Source organism: Salvelinus sp. IW2-2015, unplaced genomic scaffold (assembly GCF_002910315.2).
Source record: "Salvelinus sp. IW2-2015 unplaced genomic scaffold, ASM291031v2 Un_scaffold16303, whole genome shotgun sequence".
NCBI lineage: Eukaryota > Metazoa > Chordata > Actinopteri > Salmoniformes > Salmonidae > Salvelinus > Salvelinus sp. IW2-2015.
In genome coordinates, this window is record NW_019957529.1 from 124,365 (window position 1) to 140,549 (window position 16,185).

Below are 16,185 nucleotides of genomic sequence, written 5' to 3' on the forward strand. Positions count from 1 at the left end.
TAAACGTTGGCCAAGAGTTCCTTCTCGTACGTGTCAAACAGTACCAAATCCCAACCTATTGGATACATTGGAATAGTTTTCAAATGCATTTATTTTTAAACGTTTATTTGGGAATGTTGAGAGGACGTTGTTKCAACGTTTGTTTTTGCAACACCAATATACAACCTTTCCCAACTTAAGTTCAACGTTGATTTAGGTTCCAGGAACGTTTTGTGCTACTTGGGTAAACGTGGACTCATTGGAAATGTGTAGTTCCAAGCCAGTGGTGGCTGCTGAGGGGAGAACGGCTCATAATAATGGCTGAAAAGACTCAAATAGAAAGGCATCAAACAAATGGAAACCATCAAACCATTTTGATACCATTCAACCCATTCCTCTCCAGCCATTACCGCGAGCCCGTTCTCCCCAATTAAGGTGCAACCAGCCTCCCGTGGTTCTGACTTTGCTCTTTAAGAGGTGATTATATTAAACCAAATAGTTATAACATTTATTTAACAATCCCTTGAAAACGGCATGTAGTTGTCAATGGTTTTAGTGGAGCTTGGCTCTTCTTGCCTCTGGTTTGAGAGTGCCAAAGCGCAGAATAATTGAAGAATTTATGAATGCCCAAACTCGGTTTGTTATGACATGTGTAAGTACACGTTGGCTAAATGTTTTTATTAAATTGTTGCCAGAAAACACAGTTAAAGGCACTAACCCTCTTAATAACATGAACACACTAACAAGCTCTGCTAGGGCGAGTTAAATGTTCAGAGGTGTTTTCTCATTTGTGTCTGGAAGTAGCTAGCAAGCTAGCCAACTTTAGCCAGTTAGCTTGGCTGCTTGACTGCCGTTATGAAGTCAGAACGCACAGACCAGAGCGTCCAGTGTGCGCTCCGAGGGCGAAATACACGGAATTTACGAACGGACAATGCTCATAATTTACACACGCCCAGAGCGCACTCTGACACTCCAGAGTGAATCTGTGTGGAACATGATATTGGTCAAAATCAGATTTGGAAGAGGAAGCGAGACATRACACTCCCTCGTTTTTCTGATTCATATACAGTCAATGAAGTAARACATTCGGCACACACTGGTTGAYTCAACGTTGTTTCCGTAGAACCAACTTYGAATAGACGTTGAATTGAAGTATGTGCCCAGTGTCAAACAGACCAGACCAATGACTGTATTTGACGGACCTGACCCAGCTGTAATACATTGTTGCCTATGGGAGAGCCACCCCGTTAAGCAGYCCGGAACTGACAGTTTTTTAAATGTTAAACYGACTGAGTGGGACATCTTTATTTATCCATCATCTTTGACTATAARATTGTATCACGTGGAAGAGCGGTTTACCTGGTCACATGGTCAGATCATAGTGCCGCGAGACGATTCAATGTCGAGCTGAAGTGAACTGCGGTTATTGAGGAGATACGACCGTGACAAATAAGGGATACCGGCTGGCAAATGACTGTCTGCTAACGGTAAGTATACAAGAACTACTCTCGCCGGTGAAGTTCATAAGCTCCAGTTTTCTGAGAAACGGCAGGTTTTTCATAGAGCCTTTGGTGTGAAGCTCACGTATGACTGGGCTATGTAGGGCAACACAGTATCGGCTTTAGGCTACTGTATGAAGCTATAAGGAAATGTTTTTTTTTAAGGAATTCTGACGACCAGCTTCTGTTAGCTTTCGCTCTTGTAGTTCTAAATTGTTGGCTAATTTAATATACATACATATATTTAAGCATATGTGRAGGTTAGGGTAGGCTTGTCTTTTGTCTGTCCTGACGCATAAAGTGTAAAGAGTGGCCATAACGTCATTTCAGAAAATGTGAATATAACCACAGCTAAATATCACACAGTCTTACTCAGAGTAGGGAGGGCAAAATAATGTGCTGCTGCACAGTCACTATGGAAACTATTTCTAGAGCTCCAGTTTCAATTGTGAATACGAGCATTTTTAGTCTCTCAAAATGGTTAAACTAGCGATCAATATGTGATTGTTCCAATAATCTGTGGATTTGCTTCATTTACTATAACCCTAGATTAAAATATTGATTTTTTTTGCCATCATTCTTTAAAGAACTGCAATATGTAACATTTTGGGRGACCCGACAAAATTCAAATAGAAATGAGAATTCTATATGTCATTCTCATTGAAAGCATGTCTAAGAAMCGTTAGATGTGTAATATGTGCTCTTTTTCTATGCTTCCAGTAGTTTTTGTCTTTTTTACTTTCGGTTATTYAAAATATATTTCACAGRGGTTTCGATGGTACAATGATTCTCTACACTTGTAGAATCATCTACGCTTGTTTTGTCACATAAACGGAAATTAGGTAAACTATTAGAATTCATTTATATTATGCTACTTTCCTTGATGTGGACAGGATGTGTTACTACTTACACAAACTCATGTTTTGACCTCCTCGAATTGGGGGGGTTACACATCCTTTTAACCTCAGATTGGTGATGTTAATATACAACTTTATAGCCAATGACACAAGATCAATTGCTTAAAACAGTTTAATATCTTTGGTTTTGTACTGTTGATGTTGTCATACTGTGCTGGAGGTTGTAGGACTTTGAACTCTTGCTCTCATTTTCGAACTCCAATGGCACGGAGAAGTCAGGGCTGGCTCTCTATAAGTCACTTGCCTCACACCGATACATGGATTTGAGAGTCAATTAACAGCCAACCCTTGTCGGTGTTAATATACTATGTCGGGTCGTGATTAGTTTTAAGTTAAATAACAAAGCAACTGATTTGTTTCTTCCCCGTTTCTGCAGCCTCCTAAAATCTAGACCACTGTCTTTAGCTAATTCTCTTCTACCCAGAGTATGTGAGCAGAGCGAGGAGTGGAGCGTGCCCAATTTGACTGGAGCACGGTGCGAGATTCCCAAAGGCTGGAGCATCATTAGCCTTCTCGCCCACTCCAATTTCGCTCCAGTAGCGGTCACTTCAAGAGCCCAGGGCATGCCTGGCCCAGCATGCATTTGTAGTCTACTTTTTGCTGCTGTAACTGGTGTGAAATGGCTAGCTAGTTAGCGGGGTGTGCGCTAATAGCGTTTCAATCGGTGACGTCACTCGCTCGGAGACCTTGAAGTAGTTGTTTCCCTTGCTCTGCAATGGCCGCGGCTTTTGTGGAGCGATAGGTAACGATGCTTTGTGGGAGACTGTTGTCGATGTGTGCAGAGGGTCCCTGGTTCGAGCCCAGGGAGAGGCGAGGAGAGGGACGGAAGCTATACTGTTACACTGCTATAGCCCCTATCTTTAGCTACTGCCATGGAGTTTGCAAAATATTTTCATAAAGAAACTGATAAAACACACAGGTGCAAATTCAAGATGACTTACAAAGATGAGGACCAAGAGTAAGAGAGTGAGTGCGGTGATGTAGTGTCCACAACTAAACAATCATTGAGCAATCTGAAAAGACACGTATCCTGAAAGCATGCTGGTGTACTTACTACATGCACATGCTAAAAGAAAGGAACGAGGTGGGTAGATAACTGCACTGGATATCGGTGCATCCCTAATCAATATGAGTGATTAACAAAATAGTGTTGCGTTTACTTTTCCACGTTGGCGACCCACTTGAAGCAAAATGCAACAATACAAAATGTAGCTGGCTGTCTTCTACAAGTTGTTCTCTTGACAAGTTGAAACTAACAACCAATTTATTGGCAGTTTTAGAATAAAAAATMGAACTTTCAACATTAATTTCCAATCYTATTCAGGTAAAATTCCCCCCCCCCCCTTACCTCACTGTGGGATTCACAGAATGTCTTAAGTAGCTTGAAGAACCAATCATGCACGTCTGTCGTAGACAGCACCTGCACATCTGTGTCCATGCAGAGCAACCATATCAGGCAAGGACACGCACTCCCTGTGTGTTGTCTGCCTGGGTCTTGAAGACTTAGAAGKAGTGTTCGACGACCCCCAATCATGCATCCATTGTGGGGATTTTGCTGCTAACACCCTCCGTTGAAGAGGGACTGGTACGATGGGAGGAAACTRCCCTCTCGCACCGTCCAAGGCAAGCAACTCTCCCAAGCTTGCGTGGCGGAAGCTAAACACAATTGGGACAAATGCTTGACCAGCAGGGTTCAAACCAGACTTTTTGCCAGCATGAATGTCAAGGATATGTAGGAGCAAATCACCGATGGTCGAGCCATCAATGGCGTCAATGGCACCTCAACCCCAGTACCCTGTCACTAACAGGCACTTCTCTCCCTGGTAAGACAGAACGAGGCTCCGCATCCATCTACCAAAAGGTCTACGCGTCTGCCACCCGTTCTGGATGGGCGTTGAACGTTACGTCCCTACTTCCGGCTTACCAGGCCAATTAGCTAGATATGCATAATCTCCTAACTATCGGCAGGCCTAAACCAGACGTTTGGAATGATATCTGTGTGGTCACAGAACTCAACCACCGAGCCTCCAGGGGTGGGGGCACCATTCAAGGCTGTGCCATGRAGGCTGTCGGCGCCATTTGGCAGAAGTGAGAACTTATAAAAAAGGAGGCTGTGGCAGGGAGAGGGCAATTCGCTGGCACCAGGGCTTTCCAAGGGAAGCTCCCAGTGACGCAGCAGTCATCGACATTACAGTTTGGATCCCCAAATAGGGGCCAACAGAGCCCCCTGTGGCAGAGAAGCGCAGCCAACAGTTCACCCCGTGTTCTGGGCTGCCACCTCTAGGTTGGAGCAAAGACAATGGGSGAGAGGCACATCTATGCTCCTAGAGCCCTTCCCTTTGTGCAGTGATCCATTCTCATACTTTTGCTCTCAATGAAGACTGAGGGAATCCACTCTACCCCCGAATGCTCTCCTTGCCACAGCTCTCCACCTGGCTCTAGTTGAATCATCCGTGGCAGGAGGACTAAGAGCTCTATTCAATCTGCATCGTAGAAGTTCCGCATTACGGCTGGATTGCCTATACATTTCAATGTTCCCGCTTTACCGGAGACTGCATTCACGGTAAACACTGCTTATGTCGGCTCAATCAGAAATTACCTGCACATTTCTTTTGCCGAATCTTTACAGCTTTACAGATTGAATAGAGCCCTAATTGTCAGTCGCCCCCAAGCACTGTTCCAGTGTGTCATCACTGCCCTTTTCAATAAAAAGTGTTTGCTGTATCCAGGCGTCATGCCAAGGACAAAGCAAAAATACAATAGAAACGATACTCGCGCCATCGCCTTTGGCACCACTGGTGAGCAAGAGTCTACCAACCTGTAGGCTACTCGCCACCAGAGCAGGGAACTGGCGTACGTTTGCAGTCCAGCCCTGGGTCTTGTCGACGGTTACGAAGGGGTACAGACTGCAGTTTGCTRTGGGACCACCTGTTTTCAACAACATTTTGAAATCAGTGGTGACGCGACTGCATASTAGAGCAGGAATTCTCCTCTCTTTTATGGGACTATCAGGGCGATACCAGCGGCAGAGAGCCATTTGGGCTTCTAATCCTGGTGATTCCTGGTTCCCAAAAKGGGGGAGGAGACCTATGGGTCCTCAACAGCTATCTGAAGAAGTTCACATATGCTGTATGCTTCTGTATGCTTATGTTCAACGTGCTGTCTCGCTCTATTCATTGAGGCAACTGGTTCACCTCAGTCGACCTAAAGGATGGTTATTTTCAGATACAGTTGAAGTCGGAAGTTTACATACACTTAGGTTGGAGTCATTAAAACTCGTTTTTTTTAACCACTCCACAAATTTCTTGTTAACAAACTATAGTTTTGGCAAGTCGGTTAGGACATCTACTTTGTGCACGACACAAGGATTTTTRCCAACAATTGTTTACAGACAGATTATTTCACTTATTATTCACTGTATCACAATTCCAGTGGGTCAGAAGTTTACATACYCTATGTTGACTGTGCCTTTAAACAGCTTGGAAAATTCCAGAAAATMATGTCATGGCTTTAGAAGCTTCTGATAGGRTAATTGACATCATTTGAGTCAATTGGAGGTGTACCCGTGGATGTATTTCAAGGCCTACCTTCAAACTCTGCCTTTTTGCTTGACATCATGGGAAAATCAAAAGAAATCAGCCAAGACCTCAGGAAAAATAGTGTAGACCTCTACAAGTCTGGTTCATCCTTGGGAGCAATTTCCACGTAGCCGTCAATCTGCTCAGGAAGGAGACGTGGACTGTCTCCTAGAGATGAARGTACTTTGGTGCGAAAAGTGCGAATCAATTCCAGAACAACAGCATAGGACCTTGTGAAGATGCTGGAGGAAACAGGTGCAAAAGTATCTATATCCACAGTAAAACGAGTCCTATATCGACATAACCTGAAAGACCGCTCAGCAACGAAGAAGCCACTGCTCCAAAACCGCCATAAAAAAGCCAGACTACGGTTTGCAACTGCACATGGGGACAAAGATCGTACTTTTTGGAGAAATGTCCTCTGGTCTGATGAAACAAAAATGGAACTGTTTGGCCATAATGACCATTGTTATGTTTGGAGGAAAAAGGGGGATGCTTGCAAGCCGAAAAACACCATCCCAACCGTGAAGCACGGGGGTGGCAGCATCATGTTGTGGGGGTGCTTTGCTGCAGGAGGGAGTGGTGCACTTCACAAAATAGATGACATCATGAGGAAGGAAAATTATGTGGATATATTGAAGCAACATCTCAAGACATCAGTGAGGAAGTTAAAGCTTGGTTGCAAATGGGTCTTCCAAATGGACATTGACCCCTTGTTGTGTAGTTTCATGAATGGGGTGTTTCGCTTACGTCCAGATTCCAAGCCTTTAGTCTTGCTTGAGGCTATTTCAAAGCAGCCTTAACCCTCTCTGGGATATGTGGGACGGTAGCGTCCCACCTGGCCAACATCCAGTGAAAATGCAGAGCGCCAAATTCAAATAAATTACTATAAAAATTCAACTTTAATGAAATCACACATTCAATATACCAAATTAAAGCTACACTTGTTGTGAATCCAGCCAACGTGTCAGATTTAAAAAATGCTTTACGGCGAAAGCAAACAATGCTATTATCTGAGGATAGTACCCCAGCTAACAATCACAGACCATCATATTTCAACCCTCCCGGCGCGACACAAAACGCAGAAAGAAAGATATAATTCATGCCTTACCTTTGACGAGCTTCTTCTGTTGGCACTCCAATATGTCCCATAAACATCACAAATGGTCCTTTTGTTCGATTAATTCCGTCGATTATATATCCAAAATGTCCATTTATTTGGCGCCTTTGATCCAGAAAAACACCGGTTCCAACTTGCACAACGTGACTACAAAATATCTCAAGTTACCTGTAAGCTTTGTCCAAACATTTCAATCTACTTTTGTAAAACAACTTTAGGTATTTTTTTTACGTAAATAATCGATAAAATTTAAGACGGGATGATCTGTGTTCAATACCGGAGGAAAACAATGTGTAGCATGCTTTCTGGTCACGCGCCTCTAACAAACAGTACACTTCACTGGAGCCTCATTCTGAACYTGGCTACTTCATTTCTCAAAGGATAAACCTCAACCAATTTCTAAAGACTGTTGACATCCAGTGGAAGCGATAGGAACTGCAGGAAGGTCRCTTAGAAATCTGGATTCCCAATGAAAACCCATTGAAAAGAGTGACCTCAATAAAAAATCTGAATGGTTTGTCCTCTGGGTTTTGCCTGCCAAATAAGTTCTGTTATAGTCACAGAATGCATTCAAACAATTTTTAGAAACTTCAGAGTGTTTTCTATCCAATACTAATAATAATATGGCATATATTAGCATCTGGGACTGAGTAGGAGGCAGTTTACTCTGGCACACTTTTCATCCAACGTGAAAATGCTGCCCCTATCCTAGAAACTTAACACAGCATAATCTAGAGGAAAACCTGGTTGTCTTCCTTCCAACGCACATGGAGATGAATTCACCTTTATGCAGGATAATAACCTAAGACACAAATCTACACTGAAGTTCTTACCAAGATGATATAGAATTTTCCTGAGTGGCCTAGTTACAGTTTTGACTTAAATCGCTGAAACTGTATTATAAGACTTGAAAATGGCTTTCTAGCAATGATAAATAACCCACTTGACAGAGCTTGAAAATTATTTCAAAGAATAATGCCAATATTGTATAATCCAGGTGTGCATAACTCTTAGACTTACCCCAAAATATTAATTAGCTTTAATTGTCATACATAAAAAAAAAAAAAAATGTTTGAATTTTTCTTCCATTTTGACAGAGTATTTTGTGTACATCATTGACCAAAAATGACAGTTAAATCCATTTAATCCCACTTTGTAACACAACAAAWTTTGGAAAAGTCAAGGGGTGTGAATACTTTCTTAAGGCACTGTATCTCTCCTTTAAGACCGCTTTACTGGTCTCCCTTACATCTGCAAAGCGAGTGAGTGAACTATAGTTTGCCCAGGGCTTTTCCAAAGTTAGGCATAAAGGTGGGGTTGTGCAACAAGCTAAGGTCAGCGGCAATTACAATTGTGTTGCCTTGGAGATTATGGCATTCCACCTGCTGCCTTTCCCTTCTTCGGAAGAGGAGCGACTCCACCGTTTGTGTCTAGTACATTTGCCTATAATATTAAGGGGTTACAAGGCCTGAGGGCTCACTCAACCAGAATTATAGCTACCTCTTGGGCACTTTTAATGGCATCTTCTTAAAGGAGGTTTGTGATATGGCTTGTTGGGCATCCCCTCATACTATTATGAGGTACTACCGGCTAGATGTCACTGCGTCTTTGGCGCATGCTGTCCTCAATGTCTGGGCCTCTGAGGGTTGATAGTTGTAACTGCCTGGCTTCGGAGAGCATGTCCGATATGGGAGTTGGCCATGTCGCACGGTGAGATATTGAAACAAATAATTGAAAGAGAACTTAAGTTTACTTGCGTAACCCCGGTTCTCTGATATGAGTGCAATATCTCCCCACATTAACCTACTCGCAAGAGTGAGAGGAAGTCCGGCATGATTGAGAATGACCAGAGGGCACGCTAGTGTTGCTTTAGTATGAGAGGAGGGGCTCCTTCATTTGCCACTTGACCTGTCTGTCTCTGACAGATGTGTATGATTTAGTTATTTGAGTTACTTAAGCCTTGTTCACACTGCAGGCCTTAATGCTCAAATCAGTTCTGTTTTGCAAATCTGTTTCGGACTATTGACTGTCCAAACAGCAAGTTACAAGTGACCAAATCGGATTTGTGTGTTCAGACTTGTCWTTTGCTGACAAGGCTACACTAGTTGTCGTAGTAACGGCGGGTGTGTGTGCATTGGTGTACAGTGTAGGCTGATTATTGGTGGTGGTAGCATAGTGGTTAGAGTGTTGGGCCGAAAGGTTGCTGGAGCGAATACCCAGCTGACAAGGTAAAAATCTGTCATCCGTCCCTGAGCGAGGCAGTTAACCCACTGGTTCCCCGGGCGGCGAAGACGTGGATGTCGATTATGACTATCTGATTGACAGGTGGTTGGGTTAAATGCGGAAGACACATTTCAGTTGAATGCATTCAGTTGTACAACTGACTAGGTATCCCCCTTTCTAATGTAGCAAGCTAAGGTGACAACAATGCCTGCCATGGACATTTCCCAGTTGCTTTGAATGTTCAAAATCATAGTGTAAGAACACTTTTTTTAAAGCCTCAAAGGATACGATGATCCAACTTTCAGTCCTTTTGGCAAGCTACAAAAGTCAACAAGCTAGCTAGGTAGCTGTTTTGCTTTCTAGCGCATTCACAAATTTGTTTGTAAACGATTAACAAGCTAGTTAGGTACCACATGTTCTTGTCAAACTGTCAACAGAGTAGCTAGCAAGCAACAAGATATGCTGAATAACAGTCTAAAAACCACGAGGGCAAATAGATCAGATTTGACCGTTCAGACACAAGTCACATGGCCAGGAATCAGATTTGTATCAGACTTCAAACCACCTACGAAAGTGGTTTTAAATGTGGCTTGAAATATCCGATTCCATGTGCTTTTTGGCTATTCAAGAAAAAMAACAGATTAGAATCGGATAAGCAAATAAATATGATTTGAGTCACTTCAAACTGCCAATGTGGACACTGGTAAATCCCACAGTGAGAGATCTCACTCGTAATATCAGAAAACGCAAGTAACCTTAAGATTTCCACAGTCTCATTTTTATTAATGAATAGTATACCCCGTGAATTGATGAATAAGATCTTGTCATAAATACTAAGGACATATAATACTTGATTGTTTTATGTTATTGTTTTCATTAGATACTTTGTAAACAAATTATATGGCTTCAAATCAAAGTAATGTTGCTCTCATGAATGTCATTCCTTGAACATTACAGATGCAGCATGATATACATTGAGTGTAGAAAACATTAGGAACACCTGAGCTGTGTTCGAATACCCATACTAACATACTGTATACTACATACTTAATGAGTATATACTACATAATATTAGTTCATTTTAGTATACTGTAAACGCACTGTATCCTTTCAGTTGATCGTACTAGCTCTTCACCTGTCTACTGGAAGTTGATGCTGTTGCTATGGAACCTCTTGCTAGCTTGTTAGCATAACAAATTACTAGCTAGACTTCGGGTGTGTTCGTAAATTTAATGTGGAGTGCGCTCTGGGCGTTTGTAAATTCATGGCGTTGTCAGATTGTCCGTTCGTAAATTCAGTGTTTCGCTCTCGGAGTGTTCAGTGCGCACACTGGATGCTCTGGCCGAGGAGTAGGGTTGATCCGAGTGTTCTGACCTCTCAACGGCAGTCAAGCACCCAAGCTAACTTGCTAGCTACTTCCAGACACAAATGAGAGAACACCTCACTCTGACCATTTTACTTGCCTTAGCAGAGCTGGTTAGGCAGCTTTCATGCTATCCAGAGCATTGGTGACTGTAAATGTGCTGCTGGCAATAATTTAATTATGCTTTTTTGCTGACGTTTAGTGAAACCGGCCATATTCAATGGGTGTTGAGGGTTCGTAAATTCATCAGTTATTCTGTGCTCTGGCACGGTTAGACGAGAGTGCTCTGAAATCGGATTAGATAGCCAGAGTGAATTTACGAACACACTCAAACCACTATACCACTTAGCTAAGCTGTGAATAATCAAGTCAATAAACGTTGGGTAGGTAGTTAGCATAAAGTAAATATACTGGCAAGTTCGATGTATTAATATCCAATTAACGTTACAGTAGGTAGCTAAAATACCCAGTACATACTGCTGTAATGATATGCTATGCTATGCTGTTCGCAAGGATAGCGTAGCTAACAAATCGTCAGCCAACATAACATGTAACGCAACTTATTTGAGAAGTCATTACTTTATTACATTACTCAACATTTTAATAATGTTGAGTTAAAGCAACAAATTTGTATCCGCTCTCGTCGGACTTCGGCTACATATTTTCCGCCCTTTTCTTCAAATTTGAAAACGCTGTGAAGCCACGCCCATTTTCTGAAGAATTGCATTATGTGCCCTAAAAGCACGGAAATAGTGTGCATTACTTGTATACTTCGTATTTGGCGAATGTAGTACAACATCCGGGAACCTTTGGCAACTATATCCATACTATGACTACTAAGCATACTACATACTCAATTTACGTCACTAATAGTGTGGTTAGTATGAGTATTCGAACACACCTCTGCTCTTTCCATGACAGACTGACCATGTGAATCCAGATGAAAGCTATGAGCCTGTCACCTGTTAAATCCACTTTAATCAGTGTAGATGAAGGGGAGGAGACAAGTTAAAGACGCCTTGAGACAATTGAGACATGGATTGGGTATGGTTGCCATTCAGAGGCTGAATGGGCAAGACAAAATATTTAAGTGCCTTTTGAACAGAGTTTGGTAGTAGGTTGAGTGTCAAGAACTGCTACTTTGCAGTTTCCCATGTGAATGGGCCACCACCCAAAGGACATCTAGCCAACTTGACACAACTGTGGGAAGCATTGGAGTCAACATGGGCCAACATCCATGGCCTGACAAATTGAGGCTGTTTTGAGGGCAAAGTGGGGTGCAACTKAATTTTAGATAGGTGCTCCTAATCTGTTGTACGTTCTGTAAAGTGCTATTTCCATTTGAAAATGAAATGTCATGGGATGCATTTGCTCTATAGTCTATTGTTTACATTATTGTTGGTGGCCCACTCTTTGATGTTGTGCACATCTTACAGAATGTGGCTTTAACTATTACCAACGCGTGATAGTGTGTTTTGCCATTCAATTGGCAGTACTGAACGCACAATCTTTGCAAAGCACATTGCTGGGCACTTGGACTTGGAGCAGTAGAAGAATGTGCCAGCAGTAGACAGGGAAAGACCGATTTGTACTGTAAGCTTGTAAAAACGATAACCGCCACCCAAGATTCTCTCTAATCACCCTAGTGGCCAGAGAGTCTAGGATGATAACAGGTAAGAAGAGCATTTATGTTTTGTTGAATACACCATCAAGCACCAATAGGATACTCTGGAAGGAGCTTATTGATGTTGACAGCAACATACCTCAGATTATTCTGATCCACAAAATAGGATACAGTCCCATGGTTGCAATGCCTCACAGATAGAAAAATACCTCCACATGCAAGTGACACATTTAAAATGTTTGTACCATGTTTTGTGCTGCTACCATGTTGTATTGCTACCATGTTGTGTTGTCATGTTGCTGCCTTGCTATGTTGTTGTTTTAGGTTGTGTTGTCTCTCTTGTTGTGATGTGTGTTTTGTCCTTTATTTATTTATTTATTTATTTATATATATATTTTAATCCCAGGCCCCCGTCCCTGCAGGAGGCCTTTTGGTAGGCCATCATTGTAAATAAGAATTTATTCTTAACTGGCTTGCCTAGTTAAATCATTTTTTTTTTACAGTCTCTGTTGTCTGGTCTTGCCATTCTGTAGTTCACATAAGCTGAGCTCAGCAAGAGTATGTAGTGGCTTCCTTCTGTGTGTGCATGACATTTTTTGTTACTTTACTCGTCAAACTTAATTTGATGTCTGCTTTACTGAAATTCTACTCACTGATTTCTGAAAAAAACGGGGAATTTATTGAATGTTCCCAGAATTTTGAAACCCTAGGCATTCTACTAGTACATGCAGGTCTCTGACCTAGCAGATGTGTAGCCAATTGAATCCTCCAGAATTCTGACATGCACTGTAAAAAGTGGGACGGCACTGTTGTTCATCTGAAGTGCTTTTTCTGATTGGTATGATCCAAAATTAGGCTTTGGTTCGTTCAACCTATTCTATTAAATTTGTCTGAAATCAAATAACGAATTTGACAGATCAGTGTGATTTTATTTTGTTTTTATTGAATGAAATCTTCTAAATTGCTTGTAACACCTCATGTGCATTCGCGTCACATAGCGGTGGGTGCAATGTAGCGGCGYCAGCCTATCAGAAGAGTTGGAGGCATAGCCTATAAGGGGCATAGCGTTCAGTTTATTTTTGGCCACCTGTGAGAGTGAATGTCATTCCAGGTATTGTGTTCTGTTTATTTACATTTTTTATGATTATATGTTTACTGCCACCACTGAATCTTAAATGATGCACTATCTGTATATGTACTGTGATACTCAAGAGCCTGGAAAGGCTTCCATTGATGATTTGGTTACAATATTGTAACCAGTTAATGTGTAAGTCTTAAATAAGTCTGATGTCATTATTTCATTTTTGGAACCAACTTAATATCTTAACAGGAAATGTATTGAATTGTTTGTAACCCAATTGAAAAAATGTGGATAGGTAATTCCAAAGTAAAAAATCTACTTGGTACAACATGAAAAATGTGTTTGTATAGACCTATCCATTAGTTTAATTAATTTATTAGGTTTAAATGCCCATTTCGGTCCCCCAAAAATGTAATGTCGTTTTTTTTAATCATATTGTACAATAGCTAATGAAACTAACACTGTAAAAAGTGTGAGAGGAAAAAATATCAGTGTCATTTCCTGATAGTTGCCTTTTAAAAATACAATGTACACAGGACCTTCTAATCAGCCTGTTTGCATGGCCGGGTGTTTCGCTTGCCTGGCGACATCACCAGGTAGGAAATTGGTGAATAGAACAATAACAGAGTTCCAAATGTGTCTGCCAATAACAGCTAGTCCTAACAAAGACCACTCCCAGACAGTCCTAACAAAATTATTTTTGGAGAAATATTTTTTTGCTTAGAAGCTATTTTTTTGTCAATTTTAATGGAAACTATTACAGTAAGTTTCTTCATTGTTACCCAGAAATGATTTGATATTGATATAAAATGTTCTGCATTGGGCCTTTAACCAAAGGGGAATTTAAGAGCAGTGTTGAAAGAAATAGGTTGTAACTTGAAATATAGACTTGTTTTAATAGTAAAATAGAACAGATGGCATTGAATCAGATATTTGGTTTCATTAAATGTAAAAAATTAAATCCAATTGAAAAAAAAAACACAATTGTTTTTTGTGGCTGACATTAGGGTCGGGCAGTATCCAGATTTTCATATCACGGGATTTACAGTATTATCGGCTTAGTACACAAGGGGGCGGCAAAAAAACACAATTACCAGAATGCTAATAAAATTAGCACAAGTAATAGCAAATTTCCATGGAGGCTGCTAGCAAAATATGCTAACATTCGCAAACATGTTTTTGTTGATGTTTTTTTTTGTTGCAAAGACAGGCGGGTCCAGCTCATAAAATTATACCTATATAGGTAGGAAATACCGAATGTCATTTTTGGTGACTTTGAACATTTACAAGTGATTGTGAATGAGAGACATTGTGCACGTGTACACACTGTGTTTGTGTGGAGTCTGGAGTTGCTAGGGCAACCGGCCTGCCTTCTCTGCTCAGTGAATATGGGGGAGGAGCAAAATATAGCAYTGGCAGCTGTACAGACATCTCGTCCAAAGGGCTTTGACTTCTCAAACACCGCAGAAAGCCAACAGAATATGATTCCCCATTACCTTATTAATTCAGCCACTTACTTAGATAACTAGGAAGTTAAATTTAGGGGTCGCGGTAGCGGAAAAATATAAAACTCATAAATACGGTATCTTACTGCGTTTTGTAAAAAATGCTTCTTATTGTAATTTCTGCTTGGATCAAACTCATTTTGTGCTTCAGTTGCACTCCACTCMATTGAGAATTTGCGAACGGCATTCTATCAGCAGACCGCAGTCTGACTGATGTGTTGCTCCTTTTCACCAGTACTTTTCTCAGTATAGCCAGCCTACTTTTCTCCAGTAAAATGCAAGATTAACTTTGAGAATTTTTTTMGGAAATGTAGCTGGTTACATTCTTTCTAGGATAAACAGAAATATGATGGCCATGCATAGTTTTTGCAAAAACGACTGTGCTTTTTCATTGTAGCGTTGCAGTTCTGTTGTCATCTGATGAAAATGAAGCTATTTTCTGTTGAATGTGTTGCACAAATGTATTTTCTGTGAAGGAAAACTATAGTTGCACGTCCCTGATCACTCTATTGAAGCAAAAAGAACGTTCAATATAACGTGACCCGTGTCAATAGTAGTGGATGATATTGCCACTCCTATTTCCCATATCTTCATTCTAAGCCTACTAGAAAGGTTGTGCCCTCAGGGCTTGCCCTCAGACTACCCAATAGTAATAAAGCCCCCTTTACTGGCTCATAGCCGACCAATCAGCCTGTTACTAACCCTTAGTAAACTTTTGGAAAAAATTGTGTTTGACCAGATACAATGCTATTTTACTGTAAACAAATTGACAACATACTTTCAGCACGCTTATAGGGAAGGACATTCAACAAGCATGGCACTTACATGATAGGCTGAAATAAATTGATGATAAAAAAATTGGGAGTTGTTTTGTTAGACTTCAATGCAGCTTTTGACATTATCGATCATAGTCTACTAATGGAAACACTTATGTGTTATGGCTTTACACCCTCTGCTATATTATGGATAAAGAGTTACCTTTCTAACAGAACACAGAGGGTGTTTTTTAATGGAAGCCTCTCCAACATAATCCAGGTTGAATCTGGAATTCCCCAGGGCAGCTGTCTAGGCCCCTTACTTTTTTCTATCATTACTAATGACATGCAACTGGCTTTCTAGTCATCTACATAACACACTGGCTTTAAGCAGCACAATACACGTCAGCAAAGTTTCAGTTAGTTTCAGAATGGGTGGCAAGGAATAAGTTAGTCCTAAATATTTCAAAAACTAAAAGCATTGTATTTGGGACAAATCATTCACTAAACCCTAAACCTCAACCAAATCGTGTAATAAATA

The 16,185-nt window shown here is 41.0% G+C and overlaps 1 protein-coding gene across 3 annotated transcripts in view; it reads left to right on the forward strand.

The window, feature by feature from the left end:
* Window positions 1-1,331: 1,331 nt before the first annotated feature.
* Window positions 1,332-16,185, forward strand: part of LOC112080388 (phosphatidate phosphatase LPIN2) — a 51,000-nt gene continuing 36,146 nt past the window's right edge. For 2 of the 3 annotated variants that reach the window (XM_070442536.1, XM_024146123.2), the window contains exon 1: window positions 1,332-1,466. The gene's annotated coding sequence lies outside the window, so the exon portion shown is untranslated. The remainder of the gene's footprint in view (window positions 1,467-16,185) is intronic. The other variant, XM_070442537.1, reaches the window with a different exon arrangement.